Below are 15540 nucleotides of genomic sequence, written 5' to 3'. Positions count from 1 at the left end.
CCGAGATAAGCCCTTCCTTGGGGACTGAGCATAATTTGACGTATAGATGGAAATGAACAGTTGAAAAGGTTACTTGTAGGTGTATTCCATTTTAGCAGCACACATATGCAGCACCGAAAAGTACTGTTTCTAACAGCTGCCTGGAGGATAAGCTCTTAGGAATGTGCGTCTAAACGCTTGCCTCTGAAAACAGAGCAGTAGCTCTGCAAAACAAGTGACTGAGAAGTGCCCACTGTGGGACAACACAGGCACTAACCATGTTCTCTACAGACCCCACCACGTGCAGCAGCCTCTCCTCTGATGTGCAAAGGAAGACAAATGCAACCAGAAGCAGCTCAGCCAAGGGATGATTACAGGGGCCTGTGGGGAGGTGGTGCCACCTTCCCAACACTTTGGCTGAGCTTTAAGGTGGAAAAGGATGGGGTGTGTTGGGGTATTACTCTTTTTGCCCTTTGTTTCCGCTGAGTTTCCCTGTTCTATCAGGACACTGTAGGAGAAAGAAAACTGCATGTGTTGACTAAATGGTAGCTGTAGTTAGCTTCTAAAGTCGGCCACCATCAAGTCCTTCCTCCCCTTAAACCTGGGTTGGACGTGTGACTTGCCTTGATCCACGGAATGCAGCAGAAGCTGGAATGTGCCGGTTTGGGGCTAGTGCAAGAGGCCTGCTGACTCCTGCTTTCACTACAGGAAGACAGCTACTATGCTGTACAGAAGTTGAGGCTAGAATACTGAAAGAGAGCGGAGAAACTCTGGAGAGAAAGCCGCCGCAGGAGGATCTCTGAGTTCTGGACAAGTGAACGAAGTCGTGCTGGACCTGTCAGCTCCACCCACTGGAACCAGCCGAGTAAGCAACCTGTGAACATCACGCAGAACAGAACAGCCTGCCCAAGCCTTGTCCACATCCCTGGCCCATAAAGCTATGGAAAAATAGCAGTGCTATTGTTCTGAGGAGTGGACTTTTGGAGTGGTTTGTTACGCAGCAACATACAACTGAAACAGTGGTAGAACAGGAAGAACACTGGATTGGTCTATGGCCTGGGGATATTTGAGTTCTATTTTTGATCCTGCCACTTACAAGTCATGCAACTTGAGGTAATCCTCTACCCAGCCTGGGCCTAAACTCAGCACTCTCTGGAGCAAGTACATGCCAGACACTGTGCTCTCACAAAGCTTACAGACTTGTAGTTGGAATAAGAAAGATACTTTCTTATTACTAGAGCATGAGATAGAGTATACGAAAGTTGTATAGTGAAGTAAGAATAATTGCTGGGGGAATCCTGGTCCGTGCCTCCTGTCCCTTCTACTGAATGAATCACCTTTTCAGTGTGTTACAGACACCAACCCAGCCAGTGAGTCTGGAACCGTCCTGAGGTGAGAGCTCGGCAGTCTGTTAATGGAGGGGGGCCCGCTGCGCCCGAGTTCTTCCTGGCATGAGACTACCGGCCGGGGTGCTGCCAGCCAGAGTGCGCAAAGGGTACTGGGAAGGTGATGCCTCCTGGCTCGAAAGCATCTCTGTTGTATCAGTTTAATTGGGATGAAGCAATCACATCTTTAAAAATGCAAAACCCTTGGGAAATTTAATCCCCAGCAGGCAGTCCTATCTCAAGGATTTATTATATTCAGTTGGTTATATTCATTTAAAAAACTGGGATGGAAAAGCTCTTCAGAGGAGAGGTGAAACACATGGCCTGTTGGTGGGGGGGCGTTGAGCTCAAAAGGGAGGTCTCTTCCTCAAAACACCTAACTATGCCAGCAGGAACATTCCTGTAATAAACACATGGCCAGACTGGTGCGCTCTGAACTGTGTGGTGCAGGATTTGCACGAGTGTATGGGGAAGCCCCGAGGACACGGCGGCCCAGAGCGCTTGATGCGTGACCGTGTGGAAATATGGAAACACAGCTTTCTGAGTCTGCAAATGTTATTTAGGACTCTGGTGGCAAGTGAAGAGCATCTTGCTTGCCTAAATCCCAAGTAAACCTCAACACAAATGGAATATGTACTATCCAAAATGGCAACTTTCATTAATTTAAACCTTTTTTCCAAAGGAAAGCTCACATGAAGACCCAGTGTATGAGATAAGAAGAGTATTCTGGTTGAAATAGGTCGAGAGGCTATCCTTCTAGAGTTTACTCAAGCTTAAAACATTCCTAAACCTTTCAACTATAACTCAGACTTTATAAATAGAAGTGGAATCACTCGGAGGCAAAAAGGTGGCTTGTCATTTACTCCTCACTATATAATTACAGATAAGAGGCAGAGCCAAGAATCAAGCTTCTAAAATTGGGGAACTGACTTCACGTTGCTGTCTTAGCTTCTTGTGCTCCGCACTCTCCCCAGCTAACATGCTTTAAACACTGACAGCTTTAGTCATTTGTTTTCATTAAATTGGTCCTCTGTAATCAAAAACAAATGCTTGGCTAATTGCCTTCAGGTTTTATGAAAACAACCAGTTAGTATAATTTTTATGTATAAATAAGACACTGAAGAAAAATGTTTATTGTACAGCAGTTCCTCGAATAACATCTTTTCATTCAATATCATGCTATTAAGTTGATGAGATGTCATAGAAACTTAACTCTTGTTTATATCAATTAGTACAATCGGTTTTGTTATAGGTTGTCTCACTTAGAGTCACAGAGTCTACGGATGGTGCTAAGTGAGGAATCACTGCATGCACCTTTGCATATATGTTCTACCTGCCATCACAGGAGGGAGTGCGGTAGAGCAGGATGAGAGTCTGGAGTAAATGCACCTAGGTTCGAGTGGGCTTTCTGCCAGTTAGGTACAAACTGTATATAATCTTAGACCAGTTCTCTAATTTCCTGGTCCCCTGACCCCCATCTAGCAGGACTGGGGGAAGAACAAAATGGGAACAGCATGGAGAGTATCTGGCACCGAGCAGGTAGCTCAATAAGGGCGATTATTCTTTCTTTTAAACACTTTTTTATAATCAGGTCTAAACAGTGAAACAGATTTTAGGTTAAGGGTTTTATGATTCACTGTTGTAAAATGCTGGTTTGTGGTTTTAAATCCTTTACGAGGCTTAGCGCAGGAAAATTAATTAGGGCTTAAGAGCCCAGCACTGTCTTCAGTTCTGGGTGGCAACCCGATGTGCGAGGCAAGACACTGATGGGGGATTACGAAGGAGGGCCATGCAGGCTACTGTGTGTGACTCATCACCACCTGTGCTTGGCAGCCTGGCAGGAAGACGAGGTCCACTCCACTGGAAGAGAAACGCATCTAGCACCTACCCCTTCTATAGTGATTACAATATTCCAGACACCGAGCTTCACCTGCTTAACTCATTTAATCCTCACCACAGACCTAGATTGTAGATTCTCTCACCTACATGGTTTGCCTACATGAACCATGGTTTTTGTAAACACATTCTCGGAAGTGGATGCTGGGGGCAGACAGCTGGTTGAGAACCCAGGTCCCCTGGCCCACTGCTCCCATTTCTTCCCCACGTGCACATTCTCTCTCTTGCTTAGTTCCATGAATAATCTTAATCTCAGTTTCCTTTAAGAGAGATTCAGCAATTACCATGTGGAGTTCTAACCCCAAATCACTCACTAAATTGTTTTCCTTGCAAAAAAATTTAGGCATAATTGGTTGTGGTCTGTTTTGTTGTTTGCTGAATGATTCTTGTTTTGACTGTACCTGAAAAATGACTTTTTTAGAATTAAGCTTTTTAGAAAGTGGTGTTTCCACTACCATTTACTCCAAAATAGTTGATGTGTCATTACACTTCTATTCAGATATTATACATCTCAGTTGTTTGAGTTATTTTATAATATATGGATTTTACACATCAACTTTGTTAAATGCTTCCATGTGTTTCTGTTATTTTATATAATAAAACAAGCTTTTGCAGCTTATTATTTATTCCCTTTCATGAATTTACTCAGTAAACATATTTGTTTGTGTTAGGCCTTGTGGAAAATGCAATGATGCATGAGGATAAAATCTGACCTCTGCAAGTTTAGAAAGGTAAGGCCTATACATAATGCCAGGAGACAAGGAGGGTAAGCTTTGCAGCAGATTTGAAAGAGGAGCCTGCACAATTCTGGGAAGGGCAGATGACTTCCAATTTGTAGAGGTGGAAATGAAAGCAGATTTTCAGGATGAGACAGTTTTTTTTTTAATGGGCCTTAAAGAAGAAGGGAGACTTGGCCCAGAAGAAATGATGGCCAAAAACGTTTTAGAAGGCAAGGACCCACTAAACAAAGGGGTCAGGAAAGCGTGGGACTCGGACAGAGCCAGAGCCTGGAGAACGGCACAACTGAGGTCCGGCAGAAAGCCTTCCCTTCCCTTTTCATTCATCCCCAGTACATTTTTACATCCGATAATTATGCTTTGGGGGCTGGGGTTTGCCTCACAGACTGCTGTGGTCACTGCCCCTGAGAGGAACCATGCTCACAATGATTGCACAGGCTGCAGTGGTGTCTTTGTCCAGGGACTAATTAAACCCAGGGCCTTCGGTTTGGGAGAAAGTGGGGCGGAAGAGCACTGGGGTGGAGAGCCACTCAGCTTCCAAGTGAGTGCCTTCAGATCACAAGACAAGCAGACAAGAGAAGCGACACCGACTGCAGGCAGCAGGAATAGGCTCAATATAGAAACTAGGAGACAGGAAAGACACCCAGTCTTTTCCAAACAGATGGGTGAACAAGAAGTGGGAAGTGAAGAAAACGGAAAGTCTTGGGGGGAAAAAGTGGGAAGGCCATGGATGTTCTGAGGAAGCTGTGGGGTACACAAGGGCACATACACACACTTGGTGTGGATGGAAACCGAGCCAGAGCGTGTGGCATCAGCAGAGGCAGACACCAGCGGGAAAAAAGAAGTAAAGGAAGAGGAACACAAAGGAGACCTTCCAAGACTATAGATATAAATGGCCCGGTCCTGGAGGAGAGCAGGAGGAACATGAGCACAGGCCCTAGAATCAGGATGTAATATCTCTGTGACACTGGCCAGAGACTGGAGCTCTCTGAGCCTGTCTCCTGCCTGTGAAATAAGGACAACAGTATCTCCCCCTTCATGGGACTGCCGAACGATTGACTTACATGAGATTTTGCAGGTGATATACTTTGCACAGTGCTTGGCACATGCTAAACAATAAATAAATGTTTGTTGTTGTCTCTAGACTATGAATACAATTCTAGAAAGTTATTCCCAGGAACTATGGACATATGCAAAAAAGTAACTCCCAGGATATTCATTGCACAGTCAATGGCAACATGAACACAGCCCCGCCCCCCTCCCCAACCAACCCGCACAAATCCTGTATGTCTAATGCTGGGTGACTTAGGTCACTGTGGCACCGTTCATAACCGGAGTATTTAAAACTGTCTCATATGACAACATTTAACAGGAACATATCACACACTAATTGGGAAACAAGGCACCAAGCTCTAGGTAAAGAATGACTCTGTCAGCACAAATGGTTGCCAGATGGCAGAGGGGCTGGGGACTGGGTGCAATGATGAAAGGGATTAAGAAGTACGAATGGCCAGTTACAAAAATTGTCATGGGAATGTGAAGTACAACATAGGAAATATAGTCAATAATATTGTCATAGCTATATACGGTGTGGATGAGAATTAGGTTTATTGGGGTGATCACTTCATAGGGGATATAAATGTCTAATCACTATGCTGCACACCTGAAACTAATATAATGTGCATCAACTGTAATTGCAAAGTTTCTTTTAAATGATTATTTTTTTGCAAAAAAGAAGGCATAGAAAAAACAAAAGATATTCAACAAAGTATTATCAGTTACTCTCCAAATGGTGGGGCTATAGGTTATTTCCCCCCATCTTTTAGCTTTTGTTGGGGGGAGATTTTTTATGATGAAATATAATCATATTTTTGTAATAAGAAAGTCAAATTATTATTAAAATAACAATAGGAAGAAAATAAGAAAAAATGTAAATGGTATTTAACAAGGAGAAATAAGATGTGTATTTTTAAATGACCAAAATTGATTCTAAATTAAACTCTAAACAATACTATAGTTCAGCAATTTTCAACCAGTGTGCTGCGAGAATATTTTTCAAAGATTTTATTTATTTATTTTTTGAGAGAGGAGAAGGGAAGGAGAAAGTGAGAGAGGGAAACATCGATGTGTGAGAGAAACATTGATTTGGTTGCCTCTTCACACACCCCAGCTGGGGTCCAGGCCTGCAACCCAGGCATGTGTCCCAGTTGGGAAGGGAGCCAGCAACCTTTTGCTTTGCAGGATGATGCCTGACTGACTGAGTCACACTAGTCACAACAGTTTTTTAAAAAAAATTGATTTCAGAGAGAAAGGAAGAGGGAGAGAGGGAGGAGGGAGGGGGGAGAGGGAGAGAGAGACAGAGAAACATTGATTGGTTGCCTCTCATATATGCCCCGACCTGGGACTGAACCCACAACCCTAGGTATGTCCCTGACTGGGAATGGAACCTGCAACCTTCTGTTATACAGGATGATGCTCCAACCAACTGAGTTACCTGGTCAGGGCTAATACGCATAGAGTTTTAATTTTACAAGATGAAAAGAGTTAGGGAAGAATTTAATACTATTGAACTATACACTTAAAAATGGTTAAGGTGGTAAATTTTATGTTTGCTTTACCAAAATAAAAGAAAAAAAATACTGTCTCCTTATAATTTATAAAGTTAAAAATAGTCTGCTTAAAATCAGTGGTGAGGTCAGGCATGAGCCAGGTTTTTGCCAGTGCAGCTCCCCGCTGACCACGCTGCTGCCCCAGCTGGCCCTGCAGACAGACACCCTCCTAACTCTTCCCCGAGGCAGGCCCAGGGAGAGCTGTAGGGCAGGCATACCAGGGGAAATTCAGGGAGAAACTTATCTTTCCATGCAAAAATTTTCTCCATGAAATTGTAACTTGACTTTTAGCATACCAAGTCCACATTCACTTCATTGGTTTACAGTGAAAGAGTTCCAAACATCTTTTTGAGGCCAGGTATTGGCGTGTTAAAATAATTAACTCAGATCATGTGTTTGCTGTAGGTGGGACATATGGCATATGGATTATAAATGATAATCTAAAAATAGAACATGCAAGGCTTACAAAATTAAGAGACAGAAATTTCCTCTTATTCAGCTGCCTCTCATAATTTTTATTGAGGAAGTTAAAAAAAAAGCTTAGTTTCTTACCCCATTTTATTCTCTTGGACCCACCCAATGAGGCAAAAATTTCCCATTGTCCAGTCATGAGTTATGTATTTTTTGCAGATGGAGCTACCCACAGTCCCCGTGCCTCAGTTCTCTTATCTATAAAATGGGAGGTAATTACAGCACCTCATAGCAGACCTCAGCGAGTCCTCTGAGGACTGATGGTGCTAATACACGCACACTGCTGAGGACAGAGGGCACACGTGGAAGGTGGAGAGCATATTCACACTGGGAATATACAGTGTCCGGCATGATTAACAGCTCCTTTTTATTACAAAAGCATAAGCACGTGATTCTGTAACATAACAATACCACACTCAAGCATACCATATGGCATTTTAGGTGAAATGTTCAACTTAAAGCTATAAATTATTACTCCCATATTATTTCCCTACCAACCACACTCAAGCAGGCTTCTTCTGCCGGACCCTATATATATATAAAATATGTATATATGTGTTTTGCTGTGTATCACGTGCACTATTTTGCCCAAAATTTTGAGGGAGAAATAAGGATATGCATTATACATGGGTAGTACTAATTCCACATTTATATGTTTTTAATTCTTTTATTTATGCTTATGTGTTAAATGTTTAACTCTAGAAACCAATAGTAATATCAATATGTTCGAAAATAAATGCTAAAATTCCTTTGTAATACAAGAAACAAGTATCTAAATATGAATAAATAAAAAATTGAATTAAAAAATTAAAATGAAAGATTGTTTCCCCTGAAAGTTTGGGCCAAAAACGTGGGTGCACATTATACATGGAAAAATACAGTAGCAATCCTTGCCCAAGGGTACATCCACTGATTTCAGAAAAAGAGGAAGGGAGGGAGGGAAAGAGACAGAAAGAGAGACACAGAGAGAGAGAGAGAGACAGAGAGAGAGAGAGAGAGAGAGAGCGCTGTTTCCTGTACGCACCCACACTGGGGACTGAACCTGACACCCAGGTAGATGCCCTGACTGGGAACTGAACCTGCGACCTTTCAGTGCATGGGATGATGCTCCAACTAAAGGAGCCACACTGGTCAGGGCCACACTGAGATATATTTGAAACTGGCTTTATCTATAGAGAATCTCATTTCTGAATTGGTATTCAATTACTCTTCCTTAAACTAATTCTTCTCAGGTTTTAATATTCACAAACATCATCTGGGGAACATTGTTAAATGCAATCTACTTCAGGGGGCCTGAGGTGGGGCTTAAGATCCTGCATTCCTAACAAGCTCCCAGGGGATGACTGCAGCTGGAGCTATGGACCACGCCTTGGATGGCAAGGGTTTAGATGAGCCATCTCATGCCCTCCTACTTACTTAAGAATACAGCTTCCAAGCCCTCGGGAAGGTTGGGAAGCACTTTACTATTCCCCTATGCAAAGACATAGTTGACAGATGGCTGTCTGGTCACGTGCTTATTTGGTAACAGTTCAGAAGACTGGTCTCAACATGGAGTAGGATGCAGGGAAGAAGTGAGTGGATGACTGGCTTCCAAGACAGCTTTCCCACCTCCCTCAATCACTTCTTTACTGAGTGGTTTCAGTATCTATTTAGAATTAATGCTTAGATTATTAGGTATCAATTTATTCTACTGTAAACACAAGTACTTATTTTAAAGCCAAACATAAATTAATTTTGTTGGATTATGCATGCTCTCTTCTATAATTTTGATAAACAAAGGCTGTAAGTACCAGAGAATAAAAGATGCTTTTCAAACATGAATCCAATAAAAAGAAAATGGTAGAATATTTCCATAATCCATGCTATTTAAATTCATCTCTCATTTCCTGAAGATATTTTAATAATAATCATAATGAATAATATTGTAAATACTTTTGACCTTTAGAAACATGCTTTTATGCCTATTGTCATTTCAACACCGTGAGCTATTTTAATCTTCCCTTCCCTTCATAGACTTAGTTTACAAAAAACAATAAACAGAATGGATAAGAATGGTACCAAAAATAGGGTCATGTGCTGCAAGATTCTAAAGTAAGCTGAGTAAACTTACGATCCTAAAATAGAGTGGAAAATAAAATCTTTAACTGGAAAACCTAACATATGGGTAACCTGAGGAAAAATAATACTGTATTTGCATAGTTACAAACTTTATTTTTTTGTAAAAATTCTACAACTGCTTTTTTAAATGAGTAATTATTTGCATATAGTATGTCTTAGGAACTATCTAGCCTTTACAAATTCAAAAGGTATAAAAATGTTACGCATAATGCTGGCCTTTTGAACATTTTAACTGGGGAGAAAGTCTCTCCTAGAAGGGACTGTGTTTGGGAGGCTAATTCAATGATATTTGTGTGGGGAAATGTCCCCATCTTTTGGACTTTTAGGCTATCACCTCCATGTTGTGTTTTTATGATTAAGCAACCTGACCAATCTTTTGTAAATGAGAATAGCTCTCTCCTCTACCAGGCCAATTAGCACAGATGTTACTTTATTCAACAAGGGTTTTTCCATCTTCACTTACACACGTGATCAGACCAACTGACGAAACCTCCCAGCCAGCACTGAGGACTCCAGCTGAGTTTCTCACCGCGCTGCTGGCTGGGCTGAACGACCCGCGTGCTTTCCCATGCTGCTCCTGGCACCAAAAGGAGGCATCGGCACAATGGCCGACCCAGATAGAAGGGCCTTGGCCAAGGTTGTTTTCCTTATGAGGAAGCTAATTGCCCCATGTGAGGATAAAATGTGCACCCTTGTACCACCACTCTCTGGACGACATGATCACTACAAAGTACAATTAGCGGCAAACAAAAAAATGGTGCCCGACAGCAAATCCAAGCTTTGCTGAGGATCAAGCACGCTTTAAGAAATACTTTGGTAAGTTACAATTGAAAAAGAAAACCAAGTGTTGGAACAGCTTTGTTTAACACAAACACTACTAATTTTGAGACTTCTGGAAAGAAAAAGAAAAGGTGAGAAGGAAATAATTCTCTGAATTACTTGGTTTATTTTCATGCTATTGCACTTCTGCTAATTCACTCCTTAAACTGATTTACAGAAACCTAATTTCTCACTACACATCAACAATTCCTATAGCTTTTATATGTGGCTGGCGAATGCCGCTGGGAAATGACATGACCTTCCAGGCCCTAGAGGCCTGAATAAAGCCTGATGCACCTGCGTCCCTGCATGGCATAGAACCCTCAACAGCATTCACTCATTCCTAAACACGTACTGAGCGGCACACACCACTGCTGCCGCAGGGTAGACTGCCATGGTGATAAGTGCCTGCAAGACCCTTGTGACTGAATGCAAGTAGTTCTCTGGCAGTCTAAGCACAGGACTTCTTTATAGATAACTAGAGATCCCTCCCCTCAACATGCTGCTTCTGGAGGCTTGGGGTGGCACTCTGGAACCTGCAGCTTAGCCAGGGCCACAGCTACCTAATGAAAGAGCTTGAAGCTTCCAGAGAGTGGCAGGGAAGGCTCCATGGACACAAGGTAGGTGGGCTGGGACTGGAAGGAACTGAATGAGTTTGTGGCCATGTGCACAGTTTTGGTCAGAAGAGACAGTGGGGCAAGACAACACAGAGGTGTGGGGCAGCACGCCTGGTCTGAGAACAGAAACAGCTGTTGCTCTCCTGAAGGGCTGCGGAGGACTGGAGGGAGAACTGATGATGAGGCTGGACCAAGTGAGAGCCACAAGGGCCCTGCAGGTTGTGCCTTAAAATCTTGACACGTAGGCTAGTGTTGGGAACCGCCCTGATTAGTATCAGAAGCTGTAACCCCCGCCTAGGCTAAGGCTAAGGCAACGCCCTTGGAACCCTTAGCCAGCAAGGAGATAAAAGCTTATCTCCCTGGCAGAAGTGCTATTTCTGCTGCTTTATTCATAACTGAACCCCAAAAAGCTTGGTCGGTTAGCCAAAGACAGGTAAGATTCCCCAAGGGGGGAACGACCTAAGACAGGCACGATCACTTTGGGAGGCCCCCCAAAAGAAGGACTTGGGGGGCTGCAGCAAAAGGGGGTGATGGACCTTCGCTCCTCGGCTTTGACATAGCCTGAGTTCTCACCGTCTGGGAGAAAATCTCTTTATCTCTTGGTTGCCTTAGTTCCCTTTCTCCACCTAAGCCTGAAACAATGACAGGGTGGTGCAGCTCTGTGCTGAAAAGGGAGGATTCCCTGGGTGATCAGGCCTAAGAAAGAATATGTAAATTACTGTGAAACCTTCTTTGTTTAGAATGCTCTCAGTTGAATGAGGAGGGTCCTAGGAGGAAGTCTTACAGCTCTTTTACCCCAACTCAAAACAGACCCTCAGATTTCCTTGTTTTCTATGGTTCCCTATTTCCCCCTAATGTGTACTGTACTTTACCTGAATTGTTATGCAAAATGAGCCCAATAAAAGCAGGTTTGGACGGTAAATTGGGCGCACACCCCACTAGAGGGGGTGGCCATTTCGTCCCTACTTCTCCACAGAAACTAGTTTGTCTCTGTGCATGTTTTTTTCTCGCGTGTTTTCATCGAGCCATCTGCAGCGTTCCGTGATCACTGCTGGCTGGTGACCCACGCATCAGCCTAGGAAGGAGCCCCTGCAGAATTCTGATGGGGACTTAGTCACTCAGTCAGATTTTCACAGAGCCAGCTGGTGTTATGAAATACTTTGATGTATGTAACCATTAATAACATGAATTCTAAAGTTCCTAATTAACACAGTACTGTTGGTTACTGAACTGAGAACAAGAACATTAATACAGAAAGTATAATATTCCTCTATCCTTATTCTCCCAACCCAGCAACTTCAGAAGCTGTATATCAACCCAGAGAGAGTTAGTTCCGTTATCACGCCTGTTTTGAAAATGTGACTTTGTTCCAATGAGATTGATAAATGAAGGAACAATTGAGTATAACATGAATTTCATGTTTGCTTATATATCTCTTCCACAAGAAACACCAGGCGAACACAGAAATCTGCATGTGGCTGAGCCCAGGCTTATAGAAGTACTCGGATACGTATACGCAGCCACCTCAGTACCTGTCGGCCCCCTCAGTTCACAGCTCGGGTGACGGGCTGCAGCCAGCACCCAAATCCATAGGATTCTGCACGGTATGGTGATTTGTGTGAAAGTATAACCCGCCTTAGAACCGACTGTTCTGAAGATGACCATTCATAGAAAGATGTCCACTTCCCCAACCACGCTGCAGGTCTTTTTCAAGGTAAAGGATCATATTTATTATACTATCTACTTATTTCTTACTCGTTTAGCATGTATAAAACTATGCTTCCACTCTTACTAGGTTCCTACTTTGTTGTACGTGCCAGTAATAAAGTTTGAGTGTTGTTTCCCACCCTGTCTTTCCCAGGAGCCCTGTGGTTTTAATGCATGACTTTGCACAGCATGGTGGTATTTTTTTTTAATAAACTGCTTTAGAACTGACCTGAAGATGACCATTCATTTAAAGATGAATAGATTCATGACAATCGAATTTATGTATTTTTCCCAAAAGGTACAGTTTTGCAGAAAAGCTTTCATCTAGAGATCATGGCAGTGCTCAGGAGGGCTAACTAAACTAAACTGTGATTCGCTGGTGCTCCCAGCATTCATCTCCTTGTCATCCCAATGGGGTCCTGCAGCCACAAACCTCCTCTCCTGGGGGAGCTGACCCACACCAGAGTTGTGCGCCTGGGGCTAGACATGATGGACTTAAGGGTAACCCCATTACCTCTCCAATGCCTGTAGGAATGTGGGCCAAAGAGACCCAGGGGGAAGTCTTGGGCGGGTGGCTCTTGAAACAGACAGAGAACAAAGGTTCTTAAGACGGAGTTGCCAGATTGAACAAACAGAAACACAGGATATACTCTGATCTTTGAATCTCAATCTACAAATATTTTTGGTATAAATATACCCCATGCCATACATGAGACATACTAAAAAATTGTACATTATTTAGCTGAGAATCACATTTAACTGGGCAGCCTGTATTTTACCTGGCAACTCTATCTAATGAGAATGCCCCAGGAGGACACTGTCTTTCTCCTCTGGGTATTGGTGAACAAGCCTAGAACTGGTGTGGCTGCCTCACTTCTAACCTGGGGAGGAGCCTGCTCCTGGCAGGACAGAGGAGTGGAAAGAACTTGGCTCCTTGAAGACACTGATGAGCTTCTAAATTGTTGGTTCTAAACCTTGATTACACATTTGAATAACTTGAGAAGCTTTTAACAATTACTGAGGCCCCATCCCCACCTTAAAGATTGATTAGTTCTTCTGTGACCGGTGCTTTTTAAGATCTCCAGGTGAATCTAATGTGCAGCCAGGGCTGAGAAGTCCTTTGGACTTCTCTGAGTTAATAACTCATTAGTTGAATCACTTTGCGCCAGAATCTGTTCTGTTCAGCTTTAAAAAAAAAAAAGTCCTCAAAATGACACTCTCCTTGGAATGTAATGCAAGGTCCAGCGTTTAAACAGTCTTTAAATTTAATTAGTTTATCTCAGAAATTTAAACCTATACTTCTGGCAAAAGAATTAGGTCTGCTCGTTTATTTGAGAAAAAGATCTTGTTCCTGCCCAACCTTCAATCCTGGTTCTGAAGGGTGTCAACAAAGGATTTGGTCATGGAGACCGAGGGTGGGTGACTGACTACAGACATTGACAAGAAAACCAATACCTTATTTATCTTTGGCAGTAAATAGATAATAGTTTCACCACTGTCCAGCTCTTTTATATTAATGTTTGTCTAGAGATGAATTTAAGGTTTCTATAAACATTAGCATTACTACATAATGGTACCTTGCTGGTTTCATTCTTATTTTCTTCAATTTCATTTTCAGAAGTATTGTTTTTGATATTTTATGGAACATATATCTTTACATCATGATGAATAAGTAAGAGGCACATGTGGAATACACAAATATGCTTCAAACAAAAGACTGCCTACGATTTCAACTGGGAACATCCTGAAGGTGAGCAATTTGGCAGCCTTTCTCGCTGTTTATTCTAAATCTCCTTCAATTTCTGGCCTCTGTAGTAGTGGGAGCATATGTGTGTGGGGGGCAGGTGAGTGATGCAACTGGTGAGTTCTTTACATTTCCTCGTTAATAGGACCCATATTGTAACAGGGTGCAGCCAAGAGGGGGACCCCAAATAGGGATTTGAAATGGGGTCCAGAACTCAAGGTGTTCAGGAAATATTAGGATGTCCTCACCCCTTCCCCTAAAGGTGTGGGTTGGGGGAAGAGACATATGGAGCAGGGCCATTGAGAGCTGTTTTGAATAGCAAGAGCCTTGCAGCTAACCTCTGGTGTGGTCATTTAACATATCTATAACCTTTAACTGGTTGCATAGATATGTTAAATAGCTCTGGCCATGCTCAGCCAGGGAGATGGAAGTAACTTCCCCACCAAGACATAACTGGGGGGCACGTTCCCCAAGTTGCAGCACCTGCGTGGGAGCTTGGAGACGATTGGCTCCACAACATGGGGCTACACCTGCCCAGACCCACAATGGCAGCCCAGTGAGATTGGAAGGATTTGAGAGGGCTAGACCAAGTGTAGCCAATGGTGGGAGGAGTTGGAAATGGGGCTGCAGAGGAGGATTGGCAGAGGGATTTAAACCCAGACGTGGCAGGCTTTGAGAGGAGAATCACACGGCTTTGCCAGAGTGGAGACCGCCGCAGCCATTGTGCAGGGAGGACCATATGGATGGGGCAGTGGAGAGAGAACCTCGAGGCTTTGCCAGAGTGGGGACCCCTGTAGCTTTAGAAGGGGGAACCACCACCTAGCTTTAGCAGAGATCCTGGCCACACAGCTGATGGTGCCGGGAACCAAGGGAAGCCTACCAGCTGAGATGGATTACTGAGAAGAACTGGGGGCTGCCTGAGCCACGAACTTCTAGTTCTTTTCCTGAGATACGGTACACCAAACTGGGCAAAGGGGGGAAGGAAGGACTGTGTGTGTTTGTGGGTGTTTTAAGGGACTTTGGGATTTTGATGAAGACATTAGGTCACTACTTTAAGTTTCTATAGCATTAAATAAACATTTCCTTTCCTTTTACGAATTTCTGGCATTGAGAGACGTCTTTCCTCTGGCGACGGGACATAACGAACCTGGGGGGTTCCTTTTGGGTAACAGTATATTGTCCTAGGCACCCCCCCTTGTTGCTCTGTAACAGTATATGACCCGAGTGGTCACGTGGAAGAATTCAGGAAAATGTTGCAAACTTTCACGGTCTTGTTTATAATTCTGCCCTAACTTTGGGATAGTCTCCAAGAATAAAGGTGATGGTGATCAAAGTCAGCAATCACCTGAAAGTGACCTTAGATGCCAGTCCAAAAGGCGCTTTCTGTTGCAGGGACAGGTACAGTTAGAATGGATTTATTCAGTGGGATCAAGTCTTTTGTAAGAGCCATCAAAGCAG

At 43.2% G+C, this 15540-nt stretch overlaps 1 protein-coding gene across 1 annotated transcript in view; it reads right to left on the bottom strand.

Moving 5' to 3' along the window:
• The window catches only part of TBC1D5 (TBC1 domain family member 5), a 482939-nt gene that overhangs the window by 22128 nt on the left and 445271 nt on the right, over positions 1 to 15540 (bottom strand). The gene's annotated exons all lie outside the window — the stretch shown is intronic.

This window comes from Phyllostomus discolor, chromosome 7 (assembly GCF_004126475.2).
Source record: "Phyllostomus discolor isolate MPI-MPIP mPhyDis1 chromosome 7, mPhyDis1.pri.v3, whole genome shotgun sequence".
In the NCBI taxonomy this organism is placed as follows: Eukaryota; Metazoa; Chordata; class Mammalia; order Chiroptera; family Phyllostomidae; genus Phyllostomus; species Phyllostomus discolor.
This window is presented reverse-complemented; position numbering and strand designations above follow the sequence as displayed.